Genomic DNA, 15437 nt, shown 5'->3' with positions numbered 1-15437 from the left:
GTAAATAATATCTGTAAAAAATATTCCAAAATAGATGGTTAAATATTGCAAACAGAAAACGATGTACTTAGGATTAGCATCCTTCAGTTCCTGGGAACTAAGAAGGTTCTTCACGCTACATTCGCTAAACGCATTCCTGGGTACCTGCGCTGCTCCAGATTTATGCGTACTATTTTACACCTGCAGGAAGACGACAGGCGTCGTTTTGTCAATCGACCGCTGAAAAAGGCGCATTTCTAAGCCCGCACTAAGTATGACGACAGCACGACTCCCTTTCCTCATCGTCTGGGCTCTTGCAATATCGACTGCCGCAGTAAGAGCGAAGAAAAATCGAATCGAGGCTTCCGAAAACAGTGAAGTAAACATCTGGGCTCTACTCGTCGCAGGCTCCTATGAATACTACAACTACCGCCACCAAGCCGACATCTGCCACGCTTACCACGTGCTCCACAACCACGGTATTCCTGACGAGCGCATAGTTGTTATGATGTACGATGACATCGCAAACAACACCCACAACCCGAGGCCTGGCGAAATCGTGAACCACCCTAATGGCAAAAACGTATACCTTGGAATCCCGAAGGACTACACTGGCGACCTGGTCACGCCCCAAAATTTTCTCAGCATTCTTCAGGGGAAGAAAGTTAAAGGCGGCAGCGGCAAAGTTATTGGCAGTGGTCCGAACGACCACATATTTATCTACTTTTCCGACCACGGGGCCCCAGGCATACTAGCATTTCCGAAAGCTGAGTTGCATGCCAAGCCATTCGTACGAGTGATCAAGAAAATGCGCGAAGAAAACAAGTTTGCCAAGATGGTTATGTACATCGAGGCCTGTCATTCGGGCTCCATGTTCGATGGCCTGCTTCCGAGCAACTTGAACGTCTACGTGACCACTGCAGCCAATCCCAAAGAGTCTTCATACGCCTGCTACTGGGACGACACACGGAACACCTTCCTGGGCGACGTGTACAGCGTGAACTGGATGGAGCACTCGGATGCCGCGGACCTCCAGACAGTCACACTCAAAGACCAGTTCGAAATTGTGCGAAAGGAGACAAAACAAAGCCACGTCATGCAGTATGGAGACCTTACCTTTACAAACCTTCCTTTAAGCAATTTTCAAGGCCTCAAGAAAGCTAAAAGTATAAACACTCCGAAGGTAGCTCTCAATGCAGTTCCCAGTGTTGACGTCCCCATAGCCATCCTTAGAAACATGCTGGCAAAGGCCTCTACTAACGCAGCTCATCGGTCTCTTAGCCGAAAGCTGCAGCGAGCGCTTCGCGACAGGAATTTCGTGAAGGACAAAGTTGCCGAAATAGTTAGGTTTGTAGCCAAAGGAGACCATGACAATGTCACGTCACTTCTGGGCCCGATGAAGCAGCTACGAAACTTTGATTGTTACGAGAAAGCCGTACATCACTTCAATGAACTCTGTTTCCGCCTATCTAAAAACACGTATGCTCTCGAATACCTGAGCGTCCTGGCAAACATGTGTGAGTCTCGCTATTCCGTTGCTGAGATCAAATCAGCGATGGACTTGGCCTGTTCCCATCCGGCAGTGTTTGGCATATCCTGATGTGAAAGCATGGACGATAGTGACACTGATTCTTTTTTAGTGCGGCAGCTTCAGCCGGAATAAAATTATCTGCAGCTCATTTACTGTGAACTTTGGTTTTTTGCTCAGATTTCTCTTGCCTCTGTAAATGGTCGGCGAAATGTGTCTTGCAGGCTGCTCAAGAGGCATGCTTCATGTAGTGGTTAAGCCACAGAAATGGCATATATTTTGACTTCGTTGCCTTACTGTCGCCAACGTATGGATAATATGCTTTGAATACCGTGCTCACAAGGAGAGAATCACCGCTGGGTATGCTGAGGCAGCCAAAAAACACAAAGGGAAAGAAGGGAAAACACACGATGGTAAGATAGGGCAAAAATTATTTCAGGTTTGACTGAAAACTTTTCTCATGATGGGCACCCAAAAAACATAGCAAAACAGCAAAAAGCGCGCTAATACTGAAATTCAAATAGTGTTGAAGAAATGAAGCAAAAGTGGAATTGCTACAAATAATATCTTGAAACTTCAGTCATCCTTACGTTCGACGAAAGGGAGCGCAGCTTTAATAGCACTGCAGGAGAAATAAGTGGAAATTTCACTAGCTATTTTAGCCACATAAAGGAGGCTGTCGATTATCTTAATTTCCTGCGTAAATTAAGAAGCAACATTGGTTCCGAAAATGAGATTTAGTGCTGCACTGATTCCTTGTCAAAGCGCTTCCTTTGTTTCCTTTTTTTTATTTCTGAATTCTACGCGAGAAGGAAGTAACCAGATAATATCGTACCCTAATTGAGTAACATTTTATTTTCTCACCACAAAATAATACACTGACATTGGAAGGGGAGCAGCGTGGCAGAATATGTTGCAGTAAAGTGGGAATTGATATGAAGTTGATCCCTGTGAGGCACACGTACGTGGACAGACTAGTTTACCCACTTAATATTTAGGAACACACAGAACAAAATGCAAACGAATACCTGGCTCCACCTGGTTCCACCTGGCTCCACGTCCACACTTTCGTCCGAACACTCGCGAAGCCAGATAAAAAACTTCGTCTTCCCAACATTCCCGCGGTGAATGTAGTACACTTTAAGAAACGCGCATAAGCGGTGCTACAAGTTTGCTTTTAAAGTAATATTGAGAAACTTTATGGCGGTCACAGGTTGAGGAAACGATGTCGCAGCGCTTGCTAAAGTCTAGGTCTCCAGTAAGCAGCGCGCGCTACCAGCAGACCCTTATCTCTTGCGTCCGGCACTCACTTTCGACGGTTCGAATACGTGCTCATTGCCGAACCGTACCTTGAGAAGGAAATAACTAGAACAATAAGAAATGGGGCGAAGCGCATATGGCAGGTTCTCTCAGACCATGAATGGCAGTTTACCATTATCTCTGAAGAGAAAAGTATACAACAGCTGTATCTTATCGGTACACACCTATGGGGCGGAAACGTGGAGGCTAACAAAGAGGGTTCAGCTTAAGTTAAGGACAACGCAGCGAGCTATGGAAAGAAAAATGATAGGTGTAACGTTAAGAGACAGCAAGCGGGAAAAACGGGTGAGGGAAGAAACGCGGGTTAATGGCATCCTAGTCGAAATCAAGAGGAAGAAGTGGGCTAAGGCGGGGCATGTAATGCGAAGGAAAGACATCTGCTGGTCCTGAAGAGTAATGGCGTGTATTTCAAGAGAAGGCAAGCTTGGTAGGGGGCGACAGAAAGTTAGATCGGCGGATGAGATCAGGAAGTTTGGTGAGACACAGTGGGCGCAGCTGGCAAAAGACAGGGTTAGGCGAAGAGACATGGGAGAGGTCTTTGAACTGCAGTGGGCGTAGCCAAGCTGATGATGATGATGATGGTTTTGAAAAAGAAAAGGAGGAGGTCCCCTGGCCCTATCTACCATAAGTTCGAGGAGCGATTCGCGCCATTTGAACGTGGCCAGAAGCTCGCGCGTGCTGCCTCCAGCGTGGCTTCATTGCTTAGGCATGATGCTGCAATGACTAGAGGTGTCACAAGGTGCTGTTTTAATGCAACAATGCGAAGGGTTCCGTACAGCGGAAAATTCAGCGTCGTCGTTGACGTGTCCAGAAAATTTGGCGAGAGCACCATGAGGTCACAACCATGTCACTTAGCGGGGGTAATTAAAACACCGCACAACGATCACGCAGCACAGGAGAAATGACGTCACTACACAATACTTCACTAGTCTAAATATTCGCAACGTAATTCCACTAACTTTACATTGTGCCTCTGGAAAAAGAATAGAAATTGCGCTGAAAAGAAATACGGTTGTAGCCGGGGCTCGCAACACCCACCTTTGGTGTTCACTGAGAGACGTTCTTTCTACCACATACTTCGTTAAAGAGAGGCCGTATGTGTCATGCAGCCGATGAAAAACATATTTATTAATATGTGCATAAATAAAATATAAAATAAAAATACAGTAAGGAACAGCCTCCGTGTCAGCGAAGTGATATGCAAAGCGGATACCAGTCCGTGGAAGAGACCCATTAAAACTATCCCGCTGTGTCCGCTAAGGCGGAGCTTAAGTCTCCAACTTTACCAGTGCGTTATTCATGGGTACGAAGACCACCTGGCGCTAAAACCATATACATAGACATATATATAGACAATGAAGACAAACACAGACATATACATGTCTGTGGACATATACGTTTCTGTCACCCGCCGTATCCCCAGACACAGACACATACATGTCTGTGTCTGTGTCTGGGGATACGGCGGGTGACACATACATGTCTGTGTCTGTCTTAATTGTATTGTGCGTCCCGTGTTGTTCGTACAACACCGGACCATCTGGAGAGCACCAATGCAGTTGAACCTGAAAACCAACTGTACCCCATCACAGCTTTCTTTACGTCCATTTTCAGTAAAACGGGCCGTCATGTTCGTATTTTAGCCCCCCCCCCCCTCCTTGCGCCCTGTCTGTATGTGTGGTTTAACACGAAGCATGAAAAACCAACTGATTTCTTGCCCTCAGGCCGAAATTGTCAGCAGTGGCTTGTCGTGTGTCCGCGCAGGAAAAGGAGCTCAGTTGTAACCGGCCCAGCACTTCTGGTAGAGTCATTTATTCGGTTTTTTCTAATTTGCATTCACACCCTGATGCACCCAACAGAAAAAAAAATTCACTGAAAACAAACAAAAGCACCTGCTCCTCGATCGCTCAGTTCATTTGCTCCATGTAATGGCATGGCGAGCGCAGGGAAACACGAAAAACAAAGAACAAAAATAAAACAACAGCGCTCCGGTGTGATTTGCGTGTTTAGTTTGCGCCCGCCAAGCCTGCATGGCACAAATACGGGATATTCGCATGTTGCAAAATGGTCAGGCAGAAACGCACGCAAAGCGTGTCGAAAGTTACAAGCGGTTTCTTCATTTGCCTGAGTACAAATGTAAGGTATTCCGCCTTAAAGGCAAGGCTCCACAAAGCAGTATCAACACTAATCGCGTTCTAGACTGGCGGCAAATAATCGTCAAAGAGAACTGCCTTTTCCATGCGCCGCTGTAGAGAAGGCTTGTCTTGCAGTGCACCATACACGATAAGTGTGTCTGTCTGAGCACAACGAAGAAAATGGCGCCCTGTGAGTCGGTGGTCATGGCACGTCGCCAGCAGCGTCATGCGCTCGCTTCGAGGTGTGCCGGAGACTGCATGGACTGGCTGCTGACCGCGAACCGCTCTTCTAACGCATCGCAGCTAGCCCGAGAAAAGTCTCTGGTGTCGCCTCTGAAAGGCAACGACCACCCGTTCGATCCGTCAAAAGTGAGCGCTGGGCGCCCGAGATAAGGCTCGATCAACAGCCCGCGCTGTTTTCTGGCGACTCAGCTAATCAGTTATCTAAGGCGGCGTTAGAAAGCGTTGATGCAGCGGTGTAGTGCATTCCATTTACTTTTTAACAGCTTCTGTGTACGTGGAAAAGTCCCCAGGTGAGTAAGGCAAATCCTGGCTTTGTTCTCAGAGTAGTTTTTTCTTATTAAGGCTTCTATTCCCCATCAGCCGTCAGAAATGGTATACCGTCGTCAACAACGGACCGCGAAGTGAGCCCAAGAGTGAAAAGTTTTGACACACATCGCTTTTGGGGGCGCACATCAGAAACGTAGGGGCTGTTTCAAAGAAGACTAAGTAATTTTTAAAATGCGGCCTCTTGATGTACAATTCCTTTTTTTGTCTGTGCGATCATGACTTTGGCCGCAGCGGGTGTTATAAAGCGGGTTCCAAGTGGCGATTGGTGGGCTAATTGACCTGCACCTGTTAAATCACTTTATATGCATGGAAGTTAGGTGTTTAGCTGCATTGAAAGAATTGTAGGGGATCACTTTATGCATTCAATATCAATAATTAGTTCTGGGACAATGTGAATGCCTGCGGAGCTATGGTGCTAAGAATTTCAGCTCTTCAAGCGCGCACACAGGGCGCCCGGCGGCCGCAGAGCGCATGAGAGCAATTGCCCATGCTAAGGTCCCTGGGAGCGTTTCTCGTCACACACATCTAGCACTTTTTCCCCGGCGCGCCACGGCCATCGTATGTTGCAGCCTCCTCGCCCGTCCAAACATATGTTTGCATCAGCAGCGCCCAAAACTGCATGCAAAGCACAAGAAAAAAAAATTGTTGGTTTATCACTTCTAAGCACGAAATATTGTGCGAAAACAGTTTTTTTCGGGTGGACACCATCCTCCACGTGCCTGAAAGTGCGATTGAGCTTTCCACTGTAAGGTCCCTGTATTTTTCAAAGGCAGCGCTAACTCCTCCTCTTCTCGCCGTTTCCTCCTCGCCGTTTTCTCTCGGCTGCCACTGGTGAGCGAAGCGCGCGGCTGCTACCACCCGCTTCATTTCGTGTCGCATGCGGCGCGTTCAAGCGCTTGCACGAAACGAGACTGTTCTGGGCGCATTATCACAAGGCTGTTCGTACGTAAGATGAGATAAGCCGCGCTCGACTGCAGCCGAGCGCGTCTTCAAGATTGCAGCAAGCCTACGTCACGCACGGCACACGTGTGTCGCGATGTTTCTAAGCTCACTAATGGCACCGTTTTCCCGCGAAAACTTAGCGATAACAAAAGCCGCGACGGTCTTTCGTCAGGTATGAAGCCTCATTCAGTCGGAGAGCAGAAAACGGCGAAGAAGTCAGGAGAGGGGTAGAGGGCGGGGAAGAAATTCTCCTTTCCTATTTGAACATTTTGCGCTACCTTTGGAACGTACAGGGGCGTTATTCCACTGACCCATGGAGCGAGTTAAGCAAGTCTGCAACTTTTCGTGGTCCCTGCCAATTTACCCCAAGCCGCCGCGGTGGCTAAGCGGTTATGGTGCTCGGCTGCTGACCCGAAAGACGCGGGTTCGATCCCGGCCGCGGCGGCTCGAATTTCTTTGGAGGAGAAATTCTAGAGGCCCGTGTACTGTGCGATGTCAGTGCACGTTAAAGAACCCCGGGTGGTCGAAATTTCCGGAGCCCTTCACTACGGCGTCTCTCATAGCCTCAGTCGCTTTGGGACGTTAAACCCCATAAACCAGACCAATTTACCCCATGGCCGCCTGCGTCCTATCTTCCAATGCCGCGTTTCTGCAGCAGCGTTCAAGTGCAGTCGAGAGCAAAAAATATTAGCACAGATCAATGGCGATTAGAATTCGTATATCTCACCACGTGGCGTTGCGGTACTGTTGGGACAGGGGCATCCCACCGCTGCCACCACTGTTGGGACTGGGCGTCCGAGCCAGGAAACGGTCGAGGCGACGGTGAGTCAAATAACTTTTATGTACAGTATGTACAAGGGCTTTTACATGATACAAGGGACAAGAGCACCACGGGGCTAGCACAAAGAAGAAGGGCGGCCCCGGCGGCGAGCGTAGCTCCGGCGTGATGGCTCTTCTGCTGCCCGTCTGCTGCTCGGGTTCAGCGCGGCTCCGTTTTTATAGCCGCTGGTAACAGTTACGGCAGCCAGCCGTTCAAATCCTCCAATCACTGGCCACCGTTCAAATTAGACCAATGGTCGAGAGCCGGCGAGCGTCGGAGGAGTTCGCACCGACGGAGAGGAGGGAAGGAGGAAGGGTCCGCGTCGGCGCCGGCGAGACGGCATGAGTCACGCTGCACGCTGCGACATGCCCGCGAGAGTCTGGGCCTGCTTTGAGCGACGGCGGGCGCGCAGCGCCGGTTTCCAGAGAGGCCATCCAGCGAAATGTGGGCTCTGGCACTACAGCACCACCGCCGCCAGACAATGCGCCGCGAAGACGAGCTACTCCCGCGTAGCTCGGATGCGGGGCGCGCTCGTACGCCAGGCTTCTCCAAGTTCTCGTCCGGTGTTCAGCCGCAGGTAGCTCCAGGCTCCTTTCCGAGAACGGGTCCCGCTCGTCAGGACAGGATCACTGCTCCGCAGCTTTGTCGTCCAGGTGACTGGATCAGCTTCCCTCGGTCCTTCGGAAGAGCTGGCTTCTCAACATCGGTCGTTGATCGTTCTGCATGTTGCCAAGAACCGACCGACAACAGGCAACACCCAACACGAGCGAGTGCCCTCCGTCACCCGTCAAAACACCAGACTTAAAGGTCATAAAAACTCCGCTAGCAATAGTTATGTCCCCTTTTCGCTCCCTCTTCAACAAGAGACACATGTGGGATACCAGAACTTGAAAGTAATTAACTCAGACAAAGTGTCAAACACATGAAACACTCGGAATGAAATGAATGCAAAATAAATTGGCTCTCTCGAGATCACTCGGCCAGAAGAACACTCAGCTGAGGCCACAAATGAGGACATAAATTTTTCCCCGATCTACGACCGAACTTCACAGCTGTTCGCGAAGTGGCAAAATGTAGGTCACCAGGAGGCGAAGGCAGCCTTGCTTAGAACACACGACTTAGTGCGTCTACGCCACCGTTTAACTCAGTTAAACGACACCCGCCACCGCGGAAGCTAATGACTCTGCCTCTTTCGCTGTAGCTGCGCTTTTCTCTCTCTCTCTACTACCGTGGAAGCTAGTGTCTCTGCCTCTTTCGCTGTAGCTGCGCTTTTCTCTCTGTCTGTACTTGTCTTTCCAGTTTCTAGGGGCGGTACAAAACGAGAAAGATTCGCTTTCACTGACTTGCGACTTGTCCCTTTCTCTGCGCTTCGCGCGCCAGTCGCGACGTCCCATAGCAAGTGCGCAACGCTTTCGGTGGGACCGTCCTTTCTTTTTCTTTGTCTCAGGCGGTGAGTGAGACCCACGAGGCTTTAATTTCTCGCGCACCCTTTTGCATTTTCGCTCGATGCGAAGTGCGCATCTACCCGGCCTTTTGATTTTGCGCCTACTAAATGGTGTTATTTCCACTCACGGCTTTCCATCGCGATACCTAAGCTTGGTCGAGCGCTTAGGCAGTTCCTTCTTGCCTCTGTCACTACGGCTACGTAGAGTGTTGCAATTTTTGAGCCCGTACACGCGTTTTCTCTGCGCGCGCGTGCCGCTTCCTATGGGACCGCGGCGTCTCTCGTGACTGCAGCGGAAAGAGAGAGCCTGCATGAGAGCACGTGCCTTTGCGGGTCTTGCTCTCTCTATGCTGGCGGCAAGATTCCCCCCTGTCTCGCTCCTTCATTTCGAACTTCTTGAGCAGCGCACTCTTTTATCGTGGTTTCCTGCCTTGATGCTCTTTCCCGCGCGAATGCTTAACTGATTTCTTTTTGCAGTTTATTCTACTGCCCAGATCTATGTGCCTCGACACACTTATGCGCTTCGCTTTGCGCGATAGTGATGCCTCGAACATTTATCTAGCTCCGATTCTGACACTAGTTTCAAGGCTAACAACGTTACTAACGTTGCTGCTGTCTATGTGCCGGTGAAGCTGATGCTTCCGATGGCTGCTACACCTTTTCGTGCGCTTGCTTTTTTTCTCTTTTCGGCAGCGCCCATCTTTCTTATGCCTGCCTTTCATCTCTCGGCGGCACCACTCTTTCTTCTGCCTGCCTTTCACCGTCTTTCGGTGACAGCTCTCTCTCTTGAGCTTGCCTTTACTGTCCTTTCGGCGGCAGCACTGCTTGTCTATCACCTTGTGGTGATAGCTCTCTTTTCGGAACTGGCTGTTACTTTCCTTCCGGTTGCAGCTTTCTTTCTCGTGCTTTCCTATCATTTTCTCCTGAGGAAGCACATGCTGCTTTCGTCGCCTAGGTTCCTGTTCTCTGACAATGTCACTATGATTCTCAGCCGATTCACGTGCGCTACCTAGATCAGACCTGTCTATGGCGCCTTTACTAAGTTCCTCAAAGCTGCGCTCTTCCTGCTCAGCGTCTCTGAGTGCGAATTCGTCCTCATCTTTCTCGGACGGGCTGACGTCTACCGCCCCTCTGTCTTGTGGAACGTTCTGTTCTCCACTATTGTCCAGCACCTTAGTTTCTTCAGGCGCAGACGAACCAGTGTTTTCTGTTGACATTACTGCTGACACGCAGCTCTCGTCATGCTCCTGACGCGTTTCAGCCGATTGCGGATGAGGGTCGGCTCTGCACTCACTCGCGATGTTCCCGCTACTGCAGCTGCTTTTTGGAATGTCGCAAAGCTCAGAGCAGTGCGAAAGCACAGGACTCGTTTCGCATCGCCCACTGCAAACACTAGCGCACAACTCAGCGTCCGCAAGCTCTATACGCGTCCGCATCCGTTGATCGGAAGTCTCAGGTTTCTGCATTTCTGTTGAATGCGCTGCACAACACGGTGTGCCGTCCTCATTTACTTCGCTTGCGTCGGCGCAGGCCTTTTCATTAATGTCCAGACGGACGTCCTCACTGCCCTGTTCTGCAACTTCTCCTGCTTTTGACTCGCTAGGAGATCCGCTTTCCGGTAACTCCGCCACAATCTCAACGGGCGAGACCTCTGTGATTTCGCCGTCCGATGCTATGGCTACCTTATCCGAAGGTAGTGAGGTTTCCTCAGGTGACGAATGCGGGGCAACTTCCACTGTTATAGCAGCAGTTACATCTGCCACGTACGGACTACCTTCCTCTGTGCCGCACTGGCAGGGCTGCTCTACAGCGACGCACTCTACCTCTGTGTCACGACCTTCCGACCCTTCAGCATTTTTGAGCCACTCTAAAATGTCGGCTTTAAACTGGTAGGGAAAATCGTAAAACGATGGGGTGTTATTCTCTCGCAGGTACCTTTGGCGAAGGTCCAGCGGTGACACGTTATATCTCGTCAGTAAGAAGCTTTTCAGCTCATCATAGTCCGCCAAGCCGCCGTCCAACAGGCGCTTGACAACGTCATACGCTTCGCTGGAAAGCAGGGCTACCAACTTCTGTGCCCAACCATTCCGCTCAACGCGCTTTCTCTCGCAGACGCGCTCGAACTCCGCCAAATATTTCGCCATATCTTCGGCGATCACGAAGCGCTGCGGCCTGTCTCTCAGCTGCTGACCGTTGGTCTCATGCAGAGCGTACAATGTTCTATATCTCTCGAAATCAATCTCGTGCGCTTCAAGCTCGAGGCCCCTCAGTTTCCTGACGCGAGCGCGCCGTTTTATCTCCCCTTCGCGATCACGGCATTCAGTGATCTCTTCCCAGGCCTCATTGGCTTCCTCAGCCGTTACATTCTCCTTCCGCATGATCTCAAGAATCGCATGCTTTCGTTTTGCGGGGCCCAAATCAATGCCCAACTCTTCACAAATTTCGATGAGTTCCTTCACTTTGAAGTTCTCCATCGCGCACAATAGCCTCTTGTAGTTTGCCCTTTTCGTAGAATTGCCTTGCAGTTCACTATTATAGCGCTACTAGTACGACACGCGCAAGTAATTCTTTCCAACAACGCCTCGCTTACTCCCTCTGCACCAGCTTTCGTTTCAAAGCGCTCCGACTTGGCTCGAAACTGCAAAGCTCTCTCCAGTGCAACACACAGCCCTACTCTAAACTACAATCACGTGTGCTAGAGAAGTCTGGCGAATTGAGGGGAAAACATCAGGCACACACCGCGCCGAGGTAGCTGACGCCGGTCGATCCCACCGCTGCCACCACTGTTGGGTCTGGGGCATCCCACCGCTGCCACCACTGTTGGGACTGGGCGTCCGAGCCAGGAAACGGTCGAGGCGACGGTGAGTCAAATAACTTTTATGTACAGTATGTACAAGGGCTTTTACATGATACAAGGGACAAGAGCACCACGGGGCTAGCACAAAGAAGAAGGGCGGCCCCGGCGGCGAGCGTAGCTCCGGCGTGATGGCTCTTCTGCTGCCCGTCTGCTGCTCGGGTTCAGCGCGGCTCCGTTTTTATAGCCGCTGGTAACGGTTACGGCAGCCAGCCGTTCAAATCCTCCAATCACTGGCCACCGTTCAAATTAGACCAATGGTCGAGAGCCGGCGAGCGTCGGAGGAGTTCGCACCGACGGAGAGGAGGGAAGGAGGAAGGGTCCGCGTCGGCGCCGGCGAGACGGCATGAGTCACGCTGCACGCCGCGACATGCCCGCGAGAGTCTGGGCCTGCTTTGAGCGACGGCGGGCGCGCAGCGCCGGTTTCCAGAGAGGCCATCCAGCGAAATGTGGGCTCTGGCACTACAGTCATAGAGAAAGATATTGGCAAAGAGCGGACACTCGGCGAAATCTGGCCCCAGGAAATGACGCGCAATCCTCCTCCTCCACTAGATAATCTTCCAACTCCAGGATGGCGCCACCAGTCTCTAAACGCGCGCGCGCGGGCGGGTAGCCGGCGCGGCGGCTCAGACCCATCCGAGTGGCAGACAACGGAGCATCGTGGGGGCTGTTTTGTGCGCGTGAAAGCGTGCGGCGTATTTGTTCGTGCGGGCAGACCGCAATTTTTTTCGTCTCTCTTGCCCTTCGACGCAGAACTCCTCCTGTTTATGACGGCGGCAAGGTGAGAAATGTTTATTTGTGGAAGTACGCTGTATTGCATGCAATTTAGGCGGCCGCCGTTGCCTGTCTGCAGTTCGTGAAGCGGCGCGCTCGCTCTGTGGCCAGCCGGCTGTTGTTCACGGCATTCTTGCAGTTTGTGACAACGTCAAGGAAGGAATGTTTTGTTTTTGCAAAGGTACGCTCATTTCAAGCACTTTATGCAAAATTACGCTGCATTTCGAGCACTCTAGCTTAGTACGCCGGCGCAGTTGTGAAGGGCGCGCGCACGCTGTGTCATGCTACGCCGTGGCGGGAGCGGCGGGAGGAATGATGCAGCCTCGCCGGTCGGTGCGTAGAAACAAAAAAAAAAACCGCCCACGGCCTGTGGCCCGACGCGCTGTGCCTAGCGGTTAGTTTTGCTTGGTTTCGCGCTTTCTCGGGACGTCACGTTTTTGTATGGCCCCCGACAATATGTAACTTCTTATGTGTGACATTTGTCAGTGTAAGGTTAAAATGTACTTTTTTGAAAGTGGGCGAACGGCGAAGACGACCGTTCCCGCGCAGCAAGTACGGGACCGTAGTTTTCAAGACTGGTGGAAAAAAAAGATGACGCACGAAAAGCTCAAAAACCTTACTTTTGTAGTACGTATGTATGTATGTGGTACGTGTGAAAGAGTCCGTTATCTGCGCTCGTGGAAACGCACATTTCGCCCGTGCATTGACAACAAAGGGATGCGCTTTTGAAAACCGGTAAAAAAAGGCAACGCGTCGGGCTTTCTAAACTCTAAAGAGCTTGAAAACCAAGAACTGTTAAGCCGATAGTTTAATTTGCTATGCTTCTTAAGACATACGTTGCACCCGGGTATTTCTCAGTGCTCCTAACACATTGAGTACTTCTGGTTCGTAGTCCGTGTTGTGGCCGTCTTTGTACGAAATATTCTCGAACAAACCGCGTACTCTGCTGTCCACCTAGGTTTTAGAAGGTAGACAATAACGTCGGGGAATGTAGAAATGCTTGCAAAAAGCTGATTGGTATCTGCCGTGTAGTACGGTATGTGTATTGTACTTTGCGCAACGACGTTCAGCACGCGAGTTTCGCAAAAACATGTTTACTCCGCTCGTAATTTCGTTCCCTCGCCGCTTTCGCACCTTTTCACTGTTTACAGAGTTACAATATAAGGTGACTGAGAATGACCATACTTGCGAATTTTTCAGGTGATGCCACCCGTCGGCAACACCTGCTGTATGCCGTGGTGCCGCAACAGGATCACCTTGAGCAGGAGGCCAGGAACCATCTTCCGCATCCCACGGCTTTGTTTATGTTGCACAAAATAAATGTTCTCATTTCACTCAAAACCTGGTGTCTTTTGTGGAGTGCTAATATTTGGCAAAGGCTGTGATGCAGCTGCGTTCATGGCTGGTCAAAAGGACTCGAAATCTATTTAATTATACGCTGCCAACGGCGCAGCGGGGCGCGGCGTATGCTAACATTCAAACCGCGCGCCCCTGAAACCGGAACCGGAAGTCGTCCCAGGCAGCGAGGCGCAGCGCATGCAGCCATTCAAACTGCGCGCGTTGAAACCGAAACCGGATGTTATGAGACTCCGCCCGCTTGGTGCGCTGCAGTCAAATGGGCCGCTGGGCCCTATGGGAGTGTCCGCTCTTTACCAATATCTTTCTCTATGCTACAGTACGCAGACCTGCCTAACGGGCCGTTTCCATGTTTGAAGCCTAGGGGGGGACGGCAAGGCAGGAAGTAAGCTTTATCAAGCGTGCACCGCGCGAGCGTTGAAGTGCCGACCCTACGTGACTGTGCTTGCAGCATTTATTTTGGCTCGGTTATCATGAGCAAGACCGCTTCTTTTGATTACGGTTTTTTTATGTAAGCCATGGTTTCTCAAAACGAACTCGAGGGAACAAGAGACGATAGTGCTGCTTTTAGCCAGTAATTTTGCTGTCCGTGGCAGTCTGCTGAACGCCCCTAATACTGTAGAATGGGAACGGCCCGGCGGCACTCTCGTTATCAGCCTCTTGGCCACCCGCAGCGCCACGCGTTGTCATTCCGGCGCTCTGGTGTTCCGTCATGTGTGCTAACCTTTTTTACCCGCTACTGTACGCCCAAGCCTATTGCACTAGTGCCCTGTTTCTGCCACAACATTGTGCACGCCAACGCATGTAGCGCACATCTGTGACTGCCGCAACATAGCTCAAAAGGCGACGATTAGTACCAGCTGACGACGACGACGATGTGCAACGCAGAGCGCGAGAGTGCTTCGTAGCCGAACGTGAGGTGTGTTCGGCGCGGGGTTGCGGCGATAGCCTGGTGCTCTCGCGCAGTGGCCGGTGAACCAGACCTGATCGCGCCGCCACGGGTTCGAATCCCAGTTGCGGATATCTATACGATTGATGTTTAACGTTTTATTTCACTTGGCACAACACACAAACAACGCAACAACTTGCTCGGGGTCTGAGCATCGGAATCGTGCTTCCCCAGTAAGAAAACGAAGCGAAAAACTTCTTACATTCGCGAACCCGCGCCTCGACGTTCTTGTGGAGTGCAATACCATCAGATACTTCATTAGTTCCGCAATTTAGCACGGCTGCAGATGCGTGTGTCCATTTTTAGACGGCTGAAAGAGTCGACATTTTTACTGCGTACTTGAGCATGGAACAAAACTTGCAGCATGATAGCTCAGTTTGCTCGTGCCGCCATTTCCTACTTCCAAAAGGACATTAATCGTTTCACTGACACAAGAGAGGTTCGTTCATTAAAAGGAAGACGTCAACGTATCTGCGATAGAGACTTCAAAAGAAACAGACAGAGAGTAAACTTTATTAATATAAAGTAATTACGCGGGTGGTTCACCCAGGTCCGGGAAACCATTGGTTAATACGGCCCTCCAGTCCTGACCGATCAGCTGGCGCTGAAGAGGGATGATCGCTGTGTAAGCCTGCTGCGCCTCCCAATGCTCAATGCTGAGTTCCTGTCAACTGTACGCTTTTCGTTCCTTGGGGCAGTTCTAATCAATGTGATGGTTGTCGGAAATCTCTCCGCAGGACGGGCATGCCTTTGTTGGGTATCGTGC

At 50.7% G+C, this 15437-nt stretch overlaps 1 pseudogene; it reads left to right on the top strand.

Moving 5' to 3' along the window:
- The first annotated feature begins 253 nt into the window (after nt 1-253).
- On the top strand, nt 254-1579 carry LOC149343876 (legumain pseudogene; annotated as a pseudogene).
- Nucleotides 1580-15437: the final 13858 nt, after the last annotated feature.

Source organism: Amblyomma mixtum, chromosome 5 (assembly GCF_055824585.1).
Source record: "Amblyomma mixtum isolate Tamu chromosome 5, ASM5582458v1, whole genome shotgun sequence".
In the NCBI taxonomy this organism is placed as follows: domain Eukaryota; kingdom Metazoa; phylum Arthropoda; class Arachnida; order Ixodida; family Ixodidae; genus Amblyomma; species Amblyomma mixtum.
Note: the sequence above shows the minus strand (reverse complement) of the source record. Positions and strands in the feature narration are given on the sequence as shown.